The sequence below is a fragment of the Macaca mulatta genome, chromosome 10 (assembly GCF_049350105.2).
Source record: "Macaca mulatta isolate MMU2019108-1 chromosome 10, T2T-MMU8v2.0, whole genome shotgun sequence".
NCBI classification, from domain to species: Eukaryota; Metazoa; Chordata; class Mammalia; order Primates; family Cercopithecidae; genus Macaca; species Macaca mulatta.
Genome location: NC_133415.1, coordinates 18,608,491 through 18,630,432, shown reverse-complemented (window position 1 = coordinate 18,630,432; position 21,942 = coordinate 18,608,491). Strand labels below are relative to the sequence as shown.

At 45.6% G+C, this 21,942-nt stretch overlaps 1 protein-coding gene and 1 long non-coding RNA gene across 5 annotated transcripts in view; one reads left to right on the top strand and one right to left on the bottom strand.

The window, feature by feature from the left end:
• Positions 1–21,942, bottom strand: part of SYN3 (synapsin III) — a 553,834-nt gene that overhangs the window by 371,634 nt on the left and 160,258 nt on the right.
• On the top strand, positions 11,701–21,698 carry LOC144331784 (uncharacterized). Its single transcript, XR_013399207.1, has 4 exons — positions 11,701–13,798; positions 14,714–16,172; positions 19,368–19,598; positions 21,518–21,698. It is a non-coding gene; the product is annotated as an uncharacterized LOC144331784 (long non-coding RNA).

Below are 21,942 nucleotides of genomic sequence, written 5' to 3'. Positions count from 1 at the left end.
GGTGAGTTCTGTGTGTTAAGGATACTGCCCTTTATCCATCATGTGTGGCAATGTTTTTACTAGATGCTTGTCTGTTTTTTTTTTTTTTTAAATGGATGTGCATCTTAAAAAACAACACATAAATACATTGTCCATGACCCTCGACAATGAGACTTCCACTCCGCCCTGGCAGCGTGGGTTCCATCACAGACAGCAGTGGCAGTGAAGGATAAGACATCCTTCTCCATGAGGAAATAATGAAAGGTCTCTTGCCTCCTATTTTTTCCCCCGTTGCTGAGAATTCATAAGAGAGACATGGGAAAAACAAAGAATACCAAACCTGGCTATCTAGAAAAGGAGGATGTCCTTCCAAGACGACCTTCCAAGAGGAGAATCCCATGACTTGTTTTGGGATGCTCGACTCTGGCTCCAGGTATTATGGTGCTCTCTCTCTCCAGGGCTTCCAAAACTCACCTCTAAATCAGAACCTTTCTGATTCCTCAAAATAAAAGTAGCAGGCAGCTCCTCGTTGTCTTTACAGATTTGGAAATCTACCTCAAGATCCCATATTCAAAGTGCTCTTGCAAAATTATACATCACTCCTCTGTTTTAAACCCTCAAAAGGCTTCTCTCTTTCTGACAAGAGATCATTAGCACCTTATCATGGCTACAGGGTCCCACATGGGTTGGCCCCTGCCTGCCACTCCATCCTCATTTTCTTCTCTTTTTAAAAAATTATTATTTTTTGAGACAGGGTCTCACTCTGTTGCCCAGGCTGCAGTGCAGTGGCGTCATTACACTCACTGCAGCCTCAAACTCCTGGGCTCAAGCAATCCTCCCATGTCAGCCTCCCAAGTAGCTAGGACTACAGGTGCGCACCACCACATCCAGCTAATTTTTTTTCTTTTTTTTTTTGTAGAGATGAGATTTTGCTGTTACCCAGACTGGTCTTGAACTTCTGAACTTAAGTGATCCTCCTGCCTCAGGTTCCCAAAGTGTTGGAATTACAGGCATGAACCACCCTGCCCAGGCTTCCATCTTCATTTTCTATCTTTCTCCCCTCCCTCACTGCCACGCAAGCCACACTCACCAACTTCCCTTCCTTCAATTCCCTGGATGCTCTTCTCCCACACTGTGTGTAGGTGCCTTGTCCTCAAAGCCATCGTTCTATCTACTCTATCAAAATTTGCCCCAACCCTCATTTTGCCCTATTTTCTTTATTCATGGCTCTGTGACAATTTTATTTCTCCTGTTTGTTTGATTAGTTGCTTAACTGTCTAGTTCTCTTCTCTAAAGATGTCAGCTCAATGGGAACAGAGGACTTGACTGTCTTGAACAAAATAGGCCTTAAAACTGTTTTTAAATGAATGATTGCATTAATAGATGCATATATAAACACATGAATAAATGAATGAACATGATGTGAAATGGCCACTGGAAAGGTGACGGATCACTTTCCCTGTGGTCCTAGAGAAAAAAACTAGACTGATAGACAAAGTAGCCAGGAGACAGCGAGTTGCCCCTTATAGGGCTGCCTTACAAGGTAACAAGTAACACTACGAAGAAATTCATAACCACAGGGATTCAAGTTGGCTGCCATGACCTCTTAAGAGTATCAGATCTAACATGTGAAAAATAACCACTTCCCATGCACAATATATCAGGTCAAACCAGGCACGTGTTATAGTTTGAATTCTGCCATTCACTGCTACAGAAGGCACAGAGTCCTTCTTGAAAGTCTAGGGTATGATGGATTTACAATGCCCATAGAGAAATTACTGACTTGAGCTGGGCAACCTGTGGCATTCAGTTCCTCCCTCTGTACCCAGCACCCCAGGTTCTCCATCTGGCCAGGGGGTGGCCAAGTCCTGCAGTCACCCCAATATTTAAGGTTGTGACGTCCAGTAGTTACCAAACCCTGACAGTGGGCCAAGCACTCTGGCAAAGGTTGCAGATCCCAAGATGACAGGGATGATTCCTGCTTTTAAGAAACTCACAACCCAACAGGAGTTGGGTGCAACGTGCCCTAAGCACTTTTTTTTTTTTTTTTTTTTTTGAGAGACAGAGTCTGGCTCTGTTGCCCAGGCTGGCGTGCAATGGTGCGATCTTGGCTCACTGCAGTCTCCGCCTCCTGGGTTCAGGCAATTCTCCCGTCTCAACCTCTGGAGTAGCTGGGATTACAGGCACGTGCACCCGCACCCAGCTAATTTTTGTACTTTCAGGAGAGACAGGGTTTTGCCATTTTGACCAGGCTAGTTTCAAACTCCTGACCTCAGGTGATCCGCCTGCCTCAGCCTCCCAAAGTGCTGGGATTACAGACGTGAGCCACTATGCCCGGCCAGCATTTGTTAAATTAACAAAGGAGGGAGGGAGTGGGTGAGTGAGCGAGTGAGTGAAATAACTGAGGCATGTACAAGGGGCAAAGGTGGCCCAAAGGATGGATTCAACTCTGTTAAGGGATGAGTGTGAGCAAGTGTGTGCTGGAAGGCTTGGTCTTAAAAGCCGAGGTTTGTCAAGTGGGTTGGGCTTGGAGAGTATTTCAGGCAGGGGGAAGACACCTGCGACTGAATGAATGTGCCCTCGTGGTTGGGGGTGTAGTGGATTGTGCTGGTTTTATCTGCTCTGTACCCCTCCTTTTTCTAGAAACAGAGCCCATGGGGAAATCCTCTCTGATCAGAGAACCACATTTTCCTGGGCTGTAACTGGTCTAAGGATGGAACCCCTGATGTAAAATGGGCCTGTGAGAACATTCTCAGGCGTGTTGTATCTGAGCTACGGAAGACAGGAGTGGCCAGCGACACTGAAGTAATGTAAGCTGGGCTGATGGGAGACCATTTTCTGTGACATGAAGAAATCCCATTTGTAGTAGAAGTGCCAGCTGGGAACAGAGGTAAGGAGGGAGGCAAGACACCTGTCAATATTAGATGAGCCAGCCAAATGCAGTGGCTCAGGCTTGTAATCCCAGCATTTTGGGAGGCCAAGGCAGGCGGATCACTTGAGGCCAGGAGTTTGAGACCAGCCTGGCCAATGTGGCAAAAACCCATCTCTACAAAAAAATATATTTAAAAAAATTAGCTGGGCATAGTGGCGCACACCTGCAACCCCAGCTACCTGGGAGGCTGGGGCACAAGAACTGCTTGAACCAGGGAGGCAGAGGTTGCAGTGAGCTGAGATCATGCCACTACACTACAACCTGAGCGACAGAGGGAGAATCTGTCTCAAAAAAAAAAAAGAAAGAAAGAAAAAGAAAAAAAAGAAAAGAAATCCCCCAACCCTTTAAGCCCCTTCCTTGTGTTCCTGCCGTGGAGTCCCACTGAGCCCATGACCTGGGTCTCTCGTGCCTGGGTAAGGTCTCCTTTAATCTCACACAAACTGGCACATCCTGGCCACAAGCTGTAGCTGGGTTTTCTTGTTATATCACCTTTAACCTTAATATGAGCTATAATATTTGGGTTCCTGATCCCAAGTCTTTCTCAGAAGTGGCTGTTGACGCTTGAGAGGAAATCAAGGACAAGAAATAATTAACGGTAAAGATGGGACAGGTGACGCGTCACTGGGGGATTACTGAATGCTTCCGGCAGCGTCAAAAAGCTGGAGGCCAGAGGTGAAGTGACTCTTAACCATTGGAGAAGTGTAATAATTCCCCCAAATATGCTGAGGCCTGTGGTGGCAAGAACAGCTCTTGGCTGGGCTTTGCCTGAGACCTAAGTTAATGAGCAGAAGCCTCATTATTCTCAGTCACTTGACCACTATTTCGTAACTGTCCCCTGGTCCCCAAGAGCCAAGTTGGCAAAGGGTGATGTTCATGCTGATTTTGTTCACATGCTGAGACCCATCACACCCAGAGTTGATTCCAGCCAGGCCTGGGAAGGCTCCAGGCTTTCTGACGTCCATGTCAACTGGCAGAGAGACTTCACGTTTTCTCTTAACTGTCTCCACACTCTCCCTAACACGCCACCTTGGAAAGCTCAACCTTGGGTAGCAAATCTGGGGGGAAGGGGACACAGGGAACCAAGTAAACCAGCGAACGGGGATGGGGAATTCAAAACATTGAAACAAGCTCCATGCTCCTGCAGACTTAGGGTGATTGCTATTCTGTAAGGATCAAGCCGGGGAAATGTGCATGCTTTGCAGATGGAGGGGTTTGAATCGCCCATATGGAAGGACTTTGGGAATTAGTGATGCTTCCCGCCAGCCCGAGGACTGCAAGAAATTAGCCCAGGCCAAAAAGAAATTAGGTGGCAGCCAACCAAGAATCTGGTGAGGAGCAGACAACAGGATGCAGGAGGGAGGCCTGTGGGGCCCCCATGGCAGCTGCCAGATGCACACCGGTGGGGAAGGGGCCCGGTGGGGTTTACAGACAGCCCGGCTCTCTATTGAATCCGGGGGCCCTCTTTGTAAAGTGCTAGGAGGTTAATAAAACACAGACACGAGTTGCTGGAGGAAGGAAGCTTCCTCGTCTCTTGTTTCAGCCTCAGAATCCTGGTATCTTTATCCTGGTCTCTTCCTTCCCTGTCACTTCAGAGACTAAATCCGTGAATCTCTGTCCTTGCTCTATCCTATTCCTCCTGGTCACCCTGGGAACCCCACATGTTATGGGTTGAACTGTTGTCCCCAAGAAGATATGTTGAGGTCCTAAGCACTGGTACCTGTGACTGTGACCGTATTTGGAAAATAGGGCCTTTGCAGATATAATCAAGTTAAGATGAGGTCAGACTGGAGGAGAGTGAACCCTAACCCAATGACTGATGTCTTTGGGAGAAGAGGGAAATTCAGAAACTGACACACACAGGGCAAGAGAAAGCCACACGACGAGGGAGTCAAGAGATTGGAGTGATGTGTCTACAATACAGGGAATTCCAAGGATTGCTGGTGACCTTCAGGAACTAGGGAGTGGCAAGGAAGGATCCTCCCCTGGAGCCTTCAGAGGGAGCATGGCATGGGAGTCTTGATTTCAGACGTCTGGTCTCAGAATAATGGGATAATGAATTTCTGTTAAGCCACCCAACCTGTGGTGCTTTGTTATAGCAGCCTCAGGAAACTAACACACTGCATGTGCCCACTATTCCCTTTTCTAGTATCTTTCAGGACTTGCTGGCTTCCTTTGTTCTGGTGTACAACCATGCATGGCCCCATTCCCCACTTCCTAAAACAACCACCCTGACTTAGTCTGTTTGGGCTGCTAGAACAAAATATTATAGACGGGGTGACTTATAAACAACAGAAATTCATTTGTCACATTCTGGAGGCTGGGAAGTCCAACATCAAGGCACCAGCACACTTGGTCTCTGGTGAGGTCGCCTTCCTGGCTCTTCACTGTGTCCTTACACGGCAGAAGGGGCAAGGCAGCTCTCTGGGGTCCCTTTTGAAGGTCACAAATCCCATTCATTAGGGCTGATGACCTCACGACCTAATCGCCTCCTAATGGCCCTACCTCCTAATCACACTGGGGGTTAGGATTCAACATAAATTTTGGGGAAACACACATATTCAGACCATAGCAGACCCCAACCATAAAAAACCCTTCACTTCAAGGTTCCAAATTGACTGGCAGTTAACTCGTATTCATATTTACATAAAAGAAGGAGGAAGTCAACAAATTGATAAATGCATGGAGATTTGTTTGGATGGATGTTCACCAAAATGCTAGCCTTAAAGAGTGAGATGGGAAATGGGAACTATTACACTCTTCTTCATACTTTTTGGTACTGCCTGCATTGTTTAAAAAAAAAAAAAAAAAAAAGAGCATAGAGCATTTTTACAATCAGGAAAAAAACAATGAGGTTATCTTCATTCTGGAAAAAAAAGGAAAATGTAACAATGAAGTCACATTATGGAAAATGCTTATGGTACAATTTCATGTGACATAAAACAATAGAAAAGAGGACCTGTTTTATGACTAAAGCACTGTCAAAATGATAGGCCTGGAAGGAGAGATGGAAAACCACTCATTTGTTAAGGTAGTCAGGTGGCAGGTGATTTCTCTTCTTTTGAAAATTTCCATTTTCATGATATCGCAGTTTGTGCATTTACTAAAACTTTTGGTTGGTACACATGCATAAATAGATAGATAAATAAGTAGATAGATGATAGATAAAGCGATGGCAGATAGATGAGAAATGATCAATCGATCGATAGACAGATGATAGAAGACAGTAGATAGATGATTGATAGATAGATAGATAGATAGATAGATAGATAGACAGACAGACAGAGATGAGAAATAAGTCCCCTGCACTTGGCCTTGCAGCTCTAACTAGTCATTCCCCTTCCTCTGTCCATTGCTATGCCTGTTGGACGAGGCAGTCTGTGCCTACTGGCCCCAATTCCAATGTGCCCTCTGCACCTGGCTGTTAGCCCCTTTACACCCCAATACAATCGCTCTGAGGTCACTTCTAAGTGTGAAACCCCCAGATCAGATGGCTTCTTCTGTGTCCTTACCTTATCCAATTTCTAATTACAACTAAAACACAATGAGGCTCTAGTAAAATACAATGGGGCTCTAGGCCCTCTGTATAACTTCACTCATTTAAACCTAACAAGGAAAACCTACAATGAATCCGAGGCACAGAGCAGCTAAGGAACTCGCCAAGGTCACGCAGTTATTGGTGATGGAACCATGAGTCAAACCTCACAGCCTGTTGGCTCTAGAGTAGGGTTTCCCAACCTCAGCACCGTGGACATTTTCAGGCTGGATAATTCCTTGTTGTGGGGGGCTGTTCTGTGCCTTGTAGGATATTAGGAGCATCTCTGGCCTCTACCCACTAGATACAGTAGCACTCCCATGCCCACTTGTGACAACAAGCAATGTCTCCCGCCAATGCCAAGTGTCCCCTGGGTGGAAATGCACCCTGCTAGAGAAGCCCTGCTGCAGAGCTCCTCTTGTTCTCTGTGGCTTCTGAGGCATGATCACTGTCCTCTTCCTCTGCAAACCTTTTCCACCTTGCCTCGAAGACACTCTCCGACCTTGCTTCCCAACTCCCAGTTCCTTCACTGTTTTCTCCCTTACTGCAGCTCTTCTCCAAGGCTCAGTCTTTGGTTCTCTGCTTCATGGAATCATCTCCATTCAGGGACTTCCCTTACCTTGTCCTCAAAGGCAATAATGAAAGTGATTCAGATTTATAACGCACTTCCTTGGCGCCAGGAATCATTTTTAGGATTTTACTTATGTTATCTTTATCCTCACGATGACTCTACAAGGTAGATACGATAACAAAAGCTTCATTTTTCAAGAAACAAAGGCATAGAGAGACGAAGCACAGCCAAGAAGGTGTCCACCTGAGACCAGAGTGCAAGTCTTTGGGCTTCGAAGTCTGTGGTCACAATCACCGTGCAACTAGCACCTTCCACCACCCTGAACCTCCCATCATCACCTCCAACTCAACGTGACTGGACCCCAAGTCACCAGCTTCCCCCAAAGTGGATCTGAGGACTTATGTTAAAGGTCTGTCATGCTCCCAGGAACTGGGCATCCATCACCCTGAAGTCATGTGCAATTCTTTCCCTGACATTCCTTAAGTAAGGAGCCACCAGAGCTGCTAAATCTTCCCTCCAGAAGTGTCTAGGATTGGTCCCTACACTCCCCATTCCTCATTTCCACTCTGGTTTTTTCCTCCAATGCCTCATGCCTGAGACACCTTAACAGACCTTCAGCTTCTAAATCCTCAACACAAATCCCTCATCTTATTCCTCGCTGTAGCCCGGGCCTAGTCCAGCGTCCATACTTCTGAGTGTTAAGTGTTAGGTGATTTCCCTGCTACTACCCCAGAGGGCCAAGCAGGTACCATCATGGTTGAGTGAGGTGGGCCTCTTCGGTTTTCTCTTCTCACACACACTCTCTGTTTCCGTATAAAGCACATAAGAATATCGTTCATTTCCACAATGCTCTCTTCGACCTTTTTTGGACGCAGGCATATCCTTTCACGTGTCTTTCATTTTGCCACTCAATAGTATGAGGTATATTTCACTTTTCTGTAGGAGGGCACAACCACTAAGACAAAGGGCAGCTAGTGGAAGGAAGCCTCTGTGGAGGATGAGGAGGGAGAAACCAGGAGTGATGAATAAGCAAATGTGGGCCCAGTCTAAGGTCTAAGCCATTATGGCCATGTGGGAATGAGGGTCCTGCATGGCCCTTGTGACTTTTCAAAAGATACCTAAATCTGGATATTAATGTCACAGTCTCAATAACTTAAATGTTGACAATGCCTTAAAAATTTTTTTGAAAATCACTATACTGACTGGTTAAAAAAAAAATAAAGGTAACCAACACAAACTTTTAAAACAGTAAAACGCTCTGCAATCACTAAGTGTCTTAGTCCCTTGGAGTTGCTACAACAAAATGCCATAAACTGAGTGGCTTATAAACAACAAGCATTTATTTCTCACATTTCTGGAGGCTGAGAAGTCCAGGACCAAGGCATCAACCGATGTGAGCTGGGGAGGTGGGGGGCCTCCTTTCTAGCTCACAGATGGCACATTCTCACTGCGTCCTCACATAGTCGAAGGGGGAAGGGAGCTCTCTCGAGGCCTCTTACTTACAAGGGCATTAATCCCGTCCATGAAAACTCTGCCCTCATGACTAATCACTTCCCAAAGGCCTCATCTCCTAATACCATCACCTTGAAGGTTAGGATTTCAACATTTGAACTCTGAGGAACACAGGCATTCACACCACAGCAATAAGGATAAGAATATACTTTTGTGACCCCTTCCTGAGTACCTAGCTGGTGTTAAGCACATAGTAGGTACTCAGGGGATCCACACGGAAATGGCTCCACAATGGAAATGGCTTCCCTTCTCAGAGTCCTGGTCCACATAAAGTCATCAACGCTTTTTTAAATAAAAGTAACTGAAAACAGAGGATCAGAAAGTGGTTAAAATAACAAGGGTGGTGGGAAAAATCAAGACATCTCCTAGTCCCAGCTCTGCTCTTGTGTCTTTTGAGATTGTTGCTTCTCCTCTCTCAGCTTCAGGTTCCTGATTGGTCAAAGGAGAGTTGGGCTATGTGACCTCTGGGGGACCTTCCTGGGATGACTGTCTCCCATGCCAGAACTTCGAGCCAAGGCTTTCGACTTCCACCTCCCACTGAAGCTGTGCGTCTGAGCTCCCCTGTTACATTCTGTCAGGTGTTACTGGTTTGTAAGAATCACGATTACCCACTATTGGGTACTTGCTGAGTGCCAGACGCTTGCAAAGGGCGTTTCAACATGATCTCAGAGCATCCTCACCCCAAATCCCTGTGAAGTAGGTACTTCTCTTGGGCTGGGTTCCCTAGAAGCGGAGGCTAAAGTAGGGATTTGCAAGCCAGTGATTCATGGAGGGAGTGTTCTTCAGGAAAACTGTAAGGGGTGAGGGTGGCACCACAAGAAAGGGGAAGAAGCCAAGGAGGGATGTTGTTTTAGAGAAGCTCTGGCCTTGACCTGGTCCACAGGGGGGCTCTGGGGCAAAAACAGTACCATGGAGGTGTCTCATTTTGAGGAAAGAGCAATGGGCTTCTGTATCCCCAAGAGCAATCAGCCACTGACCCCCTGATGGGTGGTGGTGGAGAGGGTTTACCCTCTCAGCTGTCTCAGGGATGCAGTTACCATCAGCCCAAGAAATGAAGAAGGCCACAGGTACAGCGTTACCATGACACCTGGAGCCGCTGTGGGCACTGGCTGGCGAAGAGGATGTGAGCAGAGAACCTACAAGCATTTACACTCCACTCTTACTAGCCCATTTTGCAGATGAGGATAACTGAAACCTGGAGTAGTCAGTATGTTCCTAAGAACTACTAAGTAGAGAGGTCTGTACTGCTAGGTACAAGTCGCGTGTCTCATAAACAGCCCTCGCCACGGAAGGACAGGGCCCATGTCTGAAACGTCTGTTTCCCCAACACCCAGCATGGCAACTGCACCTAGGGACTGCTGAGATGTGCTTGGAAGGGGTGAGTTTGTGAGCTGCAGCTCACCAGGGCCATGGGGCCTCGGGTGGCATGTCTTCGGGAGGCAGAGGGGTTAGCTCTCACCCACGTGGGGGCCTGGGACAGCCCTGCTCTCCGACAGCTGCCTGAGCTCCAGTGCTGTCAGCAGTCTGCTCAGCGCTGGGGCGGGCCTCCTGCCAGGCTGCTGCTTGGGGAAGGGGAACATTATTCATCCGAGAGATAAGGCAGCCGATGAGAGATGGGCCTCAGAGCAGCTGTTCCTCGGCAGCGGCTGGAACGGATGCTGGGGGAGTGGAGGGGAAGAGAGAGGAGTAGGGGAAGAGGAAAGTCCATTTTGAGATGAAAAATGATGGTACTGCCGAGGGGTGATGGGAGAGCACATTTCAAACCCAGGCCAGGCGCTAATATATACTTATACCCAAGGCCTTCCCCACACATATCTCTGTCTGACAGGTCACATTTGTGCTCTGTCGGGTTAACTGCTGAACTAGTCAGAGGGCTCACTTATCAGCTCGCTCAGCAGGAAATATCTGCCTCGTAGGGCACCCCTCCCAAGCCGCTTCCTCAGTACAAGCCTGAGAAGCTGGGCCCAAAAGATGCCGAACGCTCCTGCCTGGCCCACAACCCTAAGTCACCCATCTCCGCCCCCAGAGCACCCCGGTGGCGCTGATCTCAGGTGGCCCAGCCACTTCTCGCTGGTTCCCTAGGTTCCCCATCTTCCCTCAAAGCTAGCTGACACAGGATGGAATTTTCCAGGTTGAGGGGCAAGAGTGGGTGAGCTTTCTTTATTTTATCCATTGTTTGGTAGTTTTTTTTTTTTAACGGTAAGGAGACGTGAAAAGGAACCTCGAGGCTGGGCGCGGTGGCTCACGCCTGTAATCCCAGCATTTTGGGAGGCCGAGGAGGGCAGATCACCTGAGGTCAGGAATTCGAGACCAGCTGGCCAGCATGGTGAAACCCCGTCTCTACTAAAAATACAAAAATTAGGTGGGCATGGTGGCAGGTTCCCGTAGTACCCAGCTACTCGGAGGCTGAGGCAGGGGAATCACTTGAACCCAAGAGGCGGAGGTTGCAGCGAGGCAAGATCGTGCCACTGTACTCCACTCTGGCGACAGAGCCAGAATCCGTCTCGAGAAAAAAAAAAAAAAAAAAAGAACCTCGAGGGTTTCCTGGGAGACAGGGGAGGGCAGGATGTGTCGTCTGTCTGTGAAGGGACCTGGGCTTGCAGGTGAAACGCCTGATGGTCTTCCCTGACAAGCTGCGGCTGCCTCTCTAGCCTCCTCCCCTGCCCATCGGTCGGGTCATCTTCCTTTCTGACCACACCAGAGGGTTTCCTCAGAAGCCAGGGCCTTCCCTGTCCCTATGTTCTAACAGGGACTTTCCCACCCTGACTGCCTGGCTAACCTTTTGTCTGTCATCAGTGTAGGGAATGGTGTAGACAGGAGTCCTTAAAAGTACCTACGATATTATATTTCTTTTCATTTAAAAAAACCTAAAACAAATTCGGCAAAATGTTAAGATTTGACAAGCTCAGTTGTGAACATAAGGGAAACAACAGTTAGCATTTAAGAGCGCTGGGCATTCGTATTTTTCGGAGCATTACCTTAATTGATCCTGACAGCTGCCCTTTGAAGTGTGTGTTTAAAGGAGACAGAGGCACAGAGAGGACAAGCAGCCTCTCCAATGTCACACGGCAGATGCAAGGAGCCTGGTTCCAGAGCGGCTGTCTTAACCACCTTAGTTTATGAGTGTTTGCTAAATTATTCTCTGTACTTTTTCTAGGCTTAAAATAGTTCAGATTTTTTTTTTTTTTTTTTTTTTAGGATCTGAAGCAAACATGGCAAAATGTTAATATTTGTCAAAGTAGTGTGTTCAACTATCTATGTTTACTAGATATCTAAGATTACTCCGAACTTTACAATATGTATATGAATATTTAAAAAGAAAACAAGAAAAGCCTCAGCGCCATTACCACTTCTCCTCAGAAGCCTTCTGAAGCCCCCCCGACCCCCCCCAACCCACTCCTCTAAGCCCTCGCTTCTCTGAACCATTCTCCACCAGGCCCTGATCATGTCACATGCTAGCGGCTGATTTACCTCCCGTTTCCCACTCCAGGCTGTGAACTCCACCAGGGAGTGGTGATGTTGAATTTATATCTGAATTTCCAGGGTCTGGCCAAAATGCAAGGAATCTAGAAGCTCAGTAAAATTGTGACACTAAAGGGAGCTATTTAGGGAGCCCCCATGGGTGAGTATTGAGCAGCTATGTAAAGAGGCTGCGGAAGGTGCAGGAAACAAATGTGGGCCCTGCCCTCCTTGCTGGAGACATATGGCAGTAATTTTTAGGACCATCACCCAGTCAGGACTTCCAGCATAAATGCTTCCAGCTGCACCCTCCACTGTGGACAGGAACCTAGGAACCTCTTAAGACAGGATGTTGGTGGCTTCCAGCTCAGTTCCCATGCCCATCAAAAGAAGCAGAGGGTGGGAGCAGCTTTCTAGAAAGCCCTCTGGGTTTTACCCACTGCGTCTGGGGCTGTGTGTCTTTGCTGGTTTGGCAGTTGTCAGATCAACCCTCCTCATTCTAGCTTAGTGGCTCGCCAATCTTGGCTGTACATTGGAATCACCCAAGGAGCGCTCAAAACTAGTCCTTTCTCAACTCTTCTCTGCCCCAAGATATTCTGACAGAATTGACCTGAAGTGCCCACCTGGGTTTGGGAATTTTTAGAAGCTTTCTAAGTAATTGGAATGTGCAGCCAAAGATGAGAACTCCTGTTAGGTTCTCTCTGTAAAAAAAAAGATAGCTGCTACCAGGTGAACTGTGATATCTCCATTCAGTGCACATTTACTGAGCATCTCTTATGTGAAATGCACCGAGGAAGGAAAGGGGCTTGAGTTTCCTGTCCTATGGCTTGGCTAAGTTGATGAGAGGAATCATTTGGCAAGTTTTGGTGTGTACAGATCCAACAGCCGGCCTCAGAGTAGTAGTAGAATCTTAGTATCTCCTAAGCTCACGTCAGACATCACTGACTACAGGAAAATTTCCTGCTGAGTCCATAGTGGTGGCCAATCAATGGCTGCTGGACAAGAAAGCAAGGTGGTAACAATACTTAGGTATGTTTCCTCAAGTTTTAGCTGGGACTTATTCTTTCCCTTGCTAGGTGGGACTTCATATACTCATACCAGCCGAGAAACACATCAGCATGCAGCTATCATGTAAAACAAAGTCTGGCCAAACCTGGGAAACGTTTCTAAGCTAACACATTTCCAAACAAATATACTCCTAACAAATACTCCTAATAAATTTCTAACACTGCTGGAGCATGAACTACCCTTTGAGAACTACTGGTTAAGGCCAAAACTGGCTAAACACATATGAGCTCATTTAATTCTTCCAATAGCCCCAGGGGTCGATTAATTGCATGTTTAGAGCATGGACTTTGGGCTCATGCCCCTGTTCTACGACTAAACAACTGTAGGATCTCAGGAACACTAGTTAACAGTTCCATGCCTCAGTTTACCCATCTTTCAAAAAGAGAATGGTAACAATAACATGTACTTCAGAGTGTTGCTAAGAGGATCACATAAGCCAATCCACAAAGAACTGAGGCAGTAAACTTCAGATGTTTTTCTATGTCCACGGATTTCAAGGTCTCCTGTACACTGTTCTAACTTGTTTTTCTTCAAAGTAGCATATCTTCAAAATCATTTCACGGCCGGGTGCGGTGGCTTATGCCTGTAATCCCAGAACTTGTGTAGGTCGAGGCGGGAGGATCACAAGATCAGGAGATAGAGCCCATCCTGGCCAACATGGTGAAACCCCGTCTCTACTAAAAATACAAAAATTAGCTGGTTGTGGTGGCGGGCGCCTGTAATTTCAGCTACTCAAGAGGCTGAGGCAGGAGAATAGCTTGAACCAGGGAGTCAGAAGTTGCAGGGAGCCAAGATCACGCCACCACACTCCAGTCTGGTGACAAAGCGAGACTCCGTCTCAAAAAAAAAAAAAAAAAAAAAAAATTCATATTAGTACAAATGGAGATGATTCTTTATTTATAACTGTATCTCATTATATGGCTCTACCCTCATTTATTTAACCAGTTCCCTCCAGATGGACAGTTAGGTTGTTTCTAAGTTTTAGCTATTAACAAACACTTCTGAGAATGAAACTAATCTTAACACTCACATACTGTATAATTTCAATTGCCTGCCACTAATTTTGAATGGACTGTCGTGCATAAAAGCATTCATAAGAATTTTATGCACCAGGGAGTTGGGTGCAAAAAAAAAAAAAGACTGTTGACAGTATCTGCTTATATCTTCTGAATATGAAGATGATTTTGGCTGCAAATAACAGTGATGACTAAATCAATAAAGAAAATGCATGAGCTGACATCACTGAGCTAGGGCAATCACAGGGCCAAGTAAATCAGAGGCTCAATGTCAGACTCAAGGATCGAAATGTTTTGTGTCCTTCTGACTCCCATTCTCAAGGATGGACTTTTGTTCTCATTCTGTTCCTTCATGTTATCAGGGAGTCACCCTAGCACCCCGGGCCATACCCTCATGCCTGTGAAAAACAGCCTCCTTCTTGTGTCGCTTTTAAGAAGCATGATGGATGTTCCAGAATCCTGCCAGCAGGTACCTCTCAGGCCTTCCTGGTCAGAACTGCATCATACTCCTTTTCCTTTTTTTTTTTTTTTGAGATGGAGTCTCACTCTGTCACCCAGGCTGTAATGCAGTGACGCAATCTCAGCTCACTGCAGTCTCCACCTCCTGGGTTCAAGCAATTCTCCTGCCTCAGCCTCCTAAATAGCTGGAATTACAGGCGCCCGTCACTACACCTGGCTAATTTTTGTATTCTTAGTAGAGACGGGTTTCACCATGTTGGCCAGGTTGGTCTCAAACTCCTGACCCCACGTGATCCAACCGCCTCCGCCTCCCAAAGTGCTGGGATTACAGGTGTGAGCCACCGTGCCCGGCCCATATTCCGTTTTCTAAACACCTTTCCCAGTGGGAACAGAATGACCGCAGCTGGCTGAAACGAACCAAGATTCACCTCGTGGCACCAGAGAGGGGCCTATGTTTCCTTGAAGCACATGGCCACCAAACAGCTGAAAAAACTCAGGATTTGGCAAGCATGAAAGAAGGCGGGAAACCAACAGTAGACAGCACACCTTCTGAAACCTTTATTTTCATGGACAGTCATATGTTGTTCTTGTAAAGAACTGGCTCATAAGCTTATGTGTTTTCAAGAACAATATTGCTAAGTGTGTTTTCAATGACACACATGGGCAAACTTTAAAAATGCAACAGTAACTCTTAAAATATGCTAGAAGACTTTAATGGGGTCTGGTAACCCCTTAACCTGGAATCAGAACACATAAGCTTGAGAACTCAGTTGCTTCTGTGAGGTCTTGAGAATGTTTCTTTCGCTCCCCAAGCCTCGCTTTTCTCCCTTGTGAAAGTGGCATCTTCGAGGAGAATTAGGGGTGATGCATAAAGGAAAAGAGAAGGGGCTTTGCAGTTAGACCTGGCTTAGGATCTCAGCTCCCCTAGCTGTGTGACTCTGGACACGCTTTGAGCTTCAGTTTCTTCATCAGTAAAAATGGGGATAAAAATGTGCAATTCATAGGGTCATTTAAAAAGATATACTTTATAGAGGCATGATTTGCATAAAATAAAACGCACCCATTTGAAATGTACAGTTTGATTTGCTTCAACAAATGTAACACTCATATAATCATCATGCCAAATAAAAGATATACTTTTGTCACCTTCACAGGTGCCTTGTGTCCCTCTACAGTCAATCCCCTGCCCCTTATTCCTTTGGCCCTGGGCAACCACTGATCTTTCACAGTGGCTGTGGATTAGTTTTGCCTGTTCTAGAATTTCATGTCAGTGGAATCATGAAATGTATACTCTTTTGTCTCTAGTCTTTTTCTCCTCAACATAATGGCTTTGAGATTTGTCTGCATAGTTATGTGCTGCGAAGTATGGACTGGAAGGCAGCCCACAGGACCCTGCTGCTCATGTTCAAGTCCTCACGTGCTTCTCCCCTGGAGGGAGTGGGATCTGTGACTGGCTTGCCAAATATGGCATAGGAGATGGGTGGGCACCCCATGATAACGCTACATCAGATAAGTCTCAGTCTTGCTTCCAGATGTATTCTCTTTCTCCCTTGCTTTGAAGTAACAAGCTGCCGTGTTATAGGAAGACCCATGGAAAGGCCCACATGACTCATGCTTGTAATCCCAGAACTTTGGGAGGCCAAGGTGGGAGGATCACTTGAGCTCAGTTCAAGACCAGCCTGGGCAACATAGCAAGACCTCATCTCTACCAAAAATAAACAATATTATCTGGGCATCGTGATGCACATCTGTAGTCCCAGCTACTTGGGAGGCTGAGGTAGGAGGATCACTTGAGCCCAGGAGTTTGAGGCTGCTGCGAGCTATGATCACTCCACTGCACTTCAGCCTGGGCGACAGAGCGAGACCGTGTCTCAGGGAAAAAAAAAAAAAAAAAAAAGGAACTGTGTACAATTTCCCGCTGACAACCAACAAGACGCCAAGGCCCTTAATCTCACAGTCACAGGAAAATGACTTCTGCCAACAACCCAAGTGAGCTTGGAAGTGGTTCCATTGCCAGTTGAGCCTCCAGATAAGAACTGAGCCCCAGATGACATCTTGATGTCAGTCTTACAGAAGACCCAGCTAAGCCATGCCCAGCCCCTGGCCCTGACAAACTGTGAGGTAATAAATATGTGTTGTTTGAAGCTGATAAGTTTGTAGACAACTAATATACATCTCTTAGTAGTTTGCTCCCCTTTATCCCCAAGAAGCATCCCCTTATGTGCATGTACCACATTTTGTTTATTGTTCACGAGTTGACAGGCATTTGGGTTGTCTCCAGATTGGGGCTATGATGAATAAAATTGCTATGAAGATTCTTATAAAAGTCATTTAGAGAACATATTTCATTTTTCTTGGGGAAAAGTCTAGAGGAGAATGGTTGGCTCATATGGTGCCTATATATTTAACTTTGTAAGGAACTGCCAAACTATTTTCCGAAGAGGCTGCACCACGTCACATCCCCACCAGCAATGTAGGAAAGTTATTCCACAGCCTCACCGACAGTTTGTACTGTCAGTCTTTTTAATTTGATACCTCATTAGAGTTTTTATTTTCATTTTCCTGATGATTAATGATGTTTAATATCATTTCACATGCTTGTTGGCTATTTTTGGATATCTGCTCTGTCAAGTGGCTATTTGAGTCTCAAGATATTGCCATCCCTAGGGATGTTTTAGGAAAGCGTATGTATATAATATGACTGGCATTTAGTAGACACTAAATAAAAGAGAACTATTAGTCTTGATGTTATTATTTTTAAGGTCACTTAGAGATAAAGTTATATGATTCGATAAAGGGCCCCACACAGTATGCTTTAAGAATCTGTTCTAAATCATGTTCTCTTGGGGGAAAGTCTAGCAGGGGAATGGTTGGATCACATGGTGCCTATATATGTAACTTTATAAGAAACTGCCAAACTATTTTCCAAAGGGGCTATACCATGTTACATCCTCACCAGCAATGGAGGAGGGTTACAGTTACTCTACAGTCTCGCTGACAGATTCAACTGTCTTTTTAATTTGACATCTCATTATAATTTGGATTTTCATTTTCCTGATGATAGTGATGTTTAATAGAGGAGAAGGAGAAAGAAGGTAAAGGTTAAATAACAGAGGGGGTGAAGCAGGAATGCAAGACACCCCCAGAATTTGAGATGGAAGACTTCATGGGCAGGAGGTACAGGTGCATCTCAAATCTGAAAATCTGAAATCCAAAATGCTCCAAAATTCAAAACTTTTGGAGCACTGACATGACACTCAACGGTCACTGGAGCATTTTGGATTTTTTTCATTAGGGTTGCTCAACTGCTAAGTATAATGCAAATATTCCAAAATCTGAAATCCAAAACCCTTCTGGTCTCAAGCATTTCAGATGAGGGATACTTGATATGTATTACCCAGTTTAGGGGATGATGAGTTTTGCCTTAGCCACATTGAGGTTGAAGGGAAAGCTGGCCCTGCAAGTGGTCTCATCACTGGGCCTCAAAGTAGGGTGAGTGCTGAGGAGCCCAGCTTTGCCAGATGTGGCATCCCAAAGGGTGCCAAACACCTCTATTTAAAGCAGCAGAGATCTCAAGCATTTTACTACAATCTGAAGTCTATTAGTGCATGTGTCAGCCCTGCAGTCACTGGGGTGGAGGCTGCAGGACAGAGCTAAGCATGTGCAAGAGGAGTATAGGGATCTTGGAATAACTCTCTATCAGGGAGGCTAAAATTAGCTCATCTCCCTCCTCACCACTCCTCTTGCCCCTACTGTAATTACTCACCTTTGCCCCCAGCTCCATTCCTGGGTTCTAAACACCCTTGCTTCAGGGGGGCCTCGGAAGGGTTTGCTTTCTAAAGCTTCCGGAATGGGGTAAGGGTAGAACGAGCTTCTCAGGGCCCAAGTTTTCCTCCACAAGGAAACAAGCAAACAAACAAACAAACAAAACCATTTATAGGAATTTTTCTGTTAATAAATGTGACATGTGCTTATTTAAAGAAAATAAAATCAAATAGCGCAGCAAGGTATAAAGAAGAGGGTAAAAGCAGTAGTCCCAGGATTTAAAGACAATGTTTACACTTCAATGTGTTCCCTCTCATATTTTCAATATGTAAACAAATCAATGCATATATTTGTAAATAAAACAGAATTATACCCATATGCCATTTTGTAATCTTTTTTAAACTGACTGTATCCAGGGATCTTTGCATACCAAAATATAAACTTTTAGATCCTTTTATTGAGGATCTAGTATTTCACAGTTGTTGGGCCTTTAGACTTTTAAAAATATATTACAAAGACTCCTGGGGAAAATGCCTCTATATCTCTTTGGATTTTCCTAACTTTTTATCAGAAGTCATTAGTAGGGAATTTACTTACTGAATCAAAGGCTTTGAATGTATAAAGGTATATTGTTCTCTCAGAATATTTGTATTAATTTCCATGTTTATCAATAATTTACTAGAAGGCCAGTTTCATCTACTCTGAGCAACATTAAATTGATGTTTAATACTTTTTTATTCTAAAAAAAATTTCCTGGTTTCCTCTATTTGTCCCTGGGTAATTACTGAGATTTAGAATTTTTTTTTTTTTTTTTTTTTGAGACAGGGTATTACTCTGTTGCCAAGGCTGGAGTATAGTGGAACAAATATAGCTCACTACTGACTCAACCTTCCAGGCTCAAGCAATCCTCCCACCTTGGCCTCCCAAGTAGCTGGGACCACAGGTGTGTGTTACCTTTCCTGGCTAATTTTTGTATCTTTTATAGAGCATTTTCCCATGTTGCCCAGGCTGGTCTCAAACTCCTGGGCTCAAGCAGTCCTCCCACCATAGCCTCCCCAAATGCTGGGATTACAGGTGTGAGCCACTGTGCCTGGCCTGATTTAGCACCATTTTTTTTTTTTTTTTTTTTTGAAATGGAGTCTCGCTCTGCTGCTCAGGCTGGAGTGCAGTGGCGCGATCTTGGCTCACTGTAAGCTCCACCTCCCGGGTTCACGCCATTCTCCTGCCTCAGCCTCCTGAGTAGCTGGGACTACAGGTGCACACCACCACGCCCAGCTAATTTTTTGTATTTTTAGTAGAGATGGGGTTTCACCGTGTTAGCTAGGATTGTCTCTATCTCCTGATCTTGTGATCCGCCCGCCTTGGCCTCCCAAAGTGCGGGAATTACAGGCGTGGGCCGCCGTGCCCGGCCAATTTAGCACCTTTTTAACCTATTTTTTCACAGGCCACTTCTTCTTCTTGGATATAAACAAGTTGCCTGTTTATATCCACTGCTTATTTTTAGATTAGGATATCCACCTTAATTGTTTTATAAGAACTATTTATATATATACATAAGACCTCCCCTTGTGTCTCCTGGGATGGATGCTCATTTGGCTGGCACTACACCTTCCTGCTAGTATGTCCTCTTGGACTGCAAAGGATGCAATGGTAAAAACTTCATTTCCTAGACTCCCTTGAAGCTGGGAGCCTAACAATAGCAGATTCAGCCAACTGGAAGCACTTGCTGGACTCTGGGAGGCAGAACTGAGACCACAATCACTTCCCACCTCTTTGGCTGTTCTCTGTATTCAGACAAGTTCCTGAAGACCTGACTGCATGGGATTGTGGTTTCTCCAGGGCCCTGCTCCAGTTTCTTAGGTATCAATGAGGAGCTGAGGTGGCAGCAGCTTCCAGACTTTGCTTTCTGAATCCCAGCTATGGCAGAGGGCTCTTGAATGGACATGCCGGCCATCTGGGGGGTCAATTCTGCAGGGCTCAGAAGCTTCCTGGAGGCCACTTCTCCAATCCTTTTGATGACATTCTCGAAACCTAAAGCCATGTCTCAAGCACCTTTCTGCATAAAATCCCTACAATACTTTCTGTTGCTTATGCTGGGCCCTGATGGATTTTTCTCGTACTTCCCATGGCTTCCAAATCCTGTCACTTCTTTGTACTTTCCCAGGTCTTCCCACATCCCACTCCAGCCACTGAGTGATTCCCTCTTCTCTGTAAGGAGGCCTGAAGAGCCCTCAGCATTCTCTGAGGATTTACAGAATTCTTCACATCCAGATTTCTTTTTTTTTTTTTTTTTGAGAAGGAGTCTTGCTTTATCGCCCAGGCTGGAGTGCAATGGCACAATCTTGGCTCACTGCAAGCTCTGCCTCCCGGGTTCACGCCATTCTCCTGCCTCAGCCTCCCGAGTAGCTGGGACTTCAGGCGCCCGCCACCAAGCCCAGCTATTTTTTTTTTTTTTTTTTTTTTTTTTTTGTATTTTTAGTAGAGACAGGGTTTCACCATGTTAGCTAGGATGGTCTCGATCTCCTGACCTCACGATCTGCCCGCCTCAGCCTCCCAAAGCGCTGGGATTACAGGCTTGAGCCACCGCGCCCGGCCCCCACATCCAGATTTCTTTGCAAATAATGTAGTGGAAACCAATGAGCTTGCCATCTGATTTCGATTCATATCCTGGACCAGCCATTCCTGCTTGAGCAAAGTGCTTAAACTCTCTGTGCCTCAGGTTGCTTATCTGTAAAAATTACACCACAGCGATGGCAATGCCTAATATAGGGACCTGTTTTCAGGGCCATGCACACCAAGGCAGGTAGCAAGTACTGAATACATACCTCCATATAAGTAATTCAGCTCCCTTTTCCTGTCTCAATGTGATTCTAAGAAAGTTACTAAGCCCTCTGAGCCTCAGCTTCCTTCCTTAATACTAGGAACCTTAATACCATCCTCACAGAACCGCTGTGAGGACCAGAGGAAATCAGACAATTGGAAGTAAATTCCAGGTCTATAGAAAAGGTATTATTTGGAGAACAGGTATTGCTTCAAGATTCCTTTTTAGCTAATAATAATAATAATAATAATAATAACAAAAAGCCGCTGGGCGCGGTGGCTCACGCCTGTAATCCCAGCACTTTAGGAGACCAAGGCAGGCAGATCATGAGGTCAGGAGTTCGAAACCAGCCTGGCCAGCATGGTGAAACCCCATCTCTACTTAAAAAAATACAAAAAATTAGCCGGGCATGGTGGCACGTGCCTGTAATCCCAGCTACTCAGGCGGCTGAGGCAGGAAAATTGCTTGAACACGGGAGGCTAAGGTTGCAGTGAGCTGAGATTGCATCACTGCACGCCAGCCTGGGTGACAGAGTGAGACTCTGTCTCAAAAAAAAAAAAAAAAAAAGAAAAGAAAAAGAAAAGAAAAAGAAAAAGCCAACCTGTGCAGTCATTGTCTTATTCAACAAATACTCACTCTGCACCTATTACAGGCAGTGTGCTGGGAGCTGAGGATACAGAGGTTAACGGGATAGATGTGATCCTTGGTTTTGTAGGATAGTGTGGGAACAGACAAAACCCAAAACCTATGTAAACACACACATGCTATTACAAATTGTGATGAGTGCCGTGAAAGAAACAGGAGACTCTAAGTAGTAAAAATCAGACA